We start from the raw sequence: 774 nt of genomic DNA, 5'->3' as shown, positions 1-774 counted from the left end.
TGTGTCTAAAAGTAGCAGCAGCAGCAACCCAGACTGACAGCTCATTGGCTAATGGATCATGTGCAGCCTGGAGCCGGACGCTCTGGATTGCTTTACTGTATTAACAGGAGAAGCGGAGCAAGTGAAGTTGGACACTGTAGTTCAACAACATTCAGTAATTTATAAATGTTTTAAATCAGGTTGGGTCTGGATTAGCCAGCAGGTGATTCGGGATCCGGACCGCGTTCCTCTAATCCATGATCTCTGCTTTAAAGGCTGCATCCTCCATGGACCCGATCTATCTAGACTGGATCCTTCGAAGTCCATGAAAATAAGGAGACCTGAAGAGTTTTGGCTGTGAATTCAAACAGATCCAGCCTTCCCCGGCTTTCACCGCTGTACTCTCTGTTGCCTAGCAACCATGATAGTTGACACACAAAGCAGGAAAAGAATGACTTTTTACTACTGTCTCTTTTTATTTATTTATTTTCTTGTATTGTAAAGTGAACAAAGACTACACTCATGAGAAGACAGAGTGGAATAAAGGTGACAACCACCGGGAGCATGAACAAAAAGCAAATGTAATGACAGAAAAGGGGTAGAAAGACATACGCAAATTTAAACAATGTATGTATAAGAAATACACTACCGTTCAAAAGTTTGGGGTCACCCAAACAAATTTGTGTTTTCCTGAAAAGTCACACTTATTCACCACCATACGTTGAAAAATGAATAGAAAATAGAGTCAAGACATTGACAAGGTTAGAAATAATGATTTGTATTTGAAATAAGATT

This window comes from Cyprinodon variegatus, unplaced genomic scaffold (assembly GCF_000732505.1).
Source record: "Cyprinodon variegatus isolate N-32 unplaced genomic scaffold, C_variegatus-1.0 Scaffold1020, whole genome shotgun sequence".
NCBI classification, from domain to species: Eukaryota; Metazoa; Chordata; class Actinopteri; order Cyprinodontiformes; family Cyprinodontidae; genus Cyprinodon; species Cyprinodon variegatus.
This window is presented reverse-complemented; position numbering follows the sequence as displayed.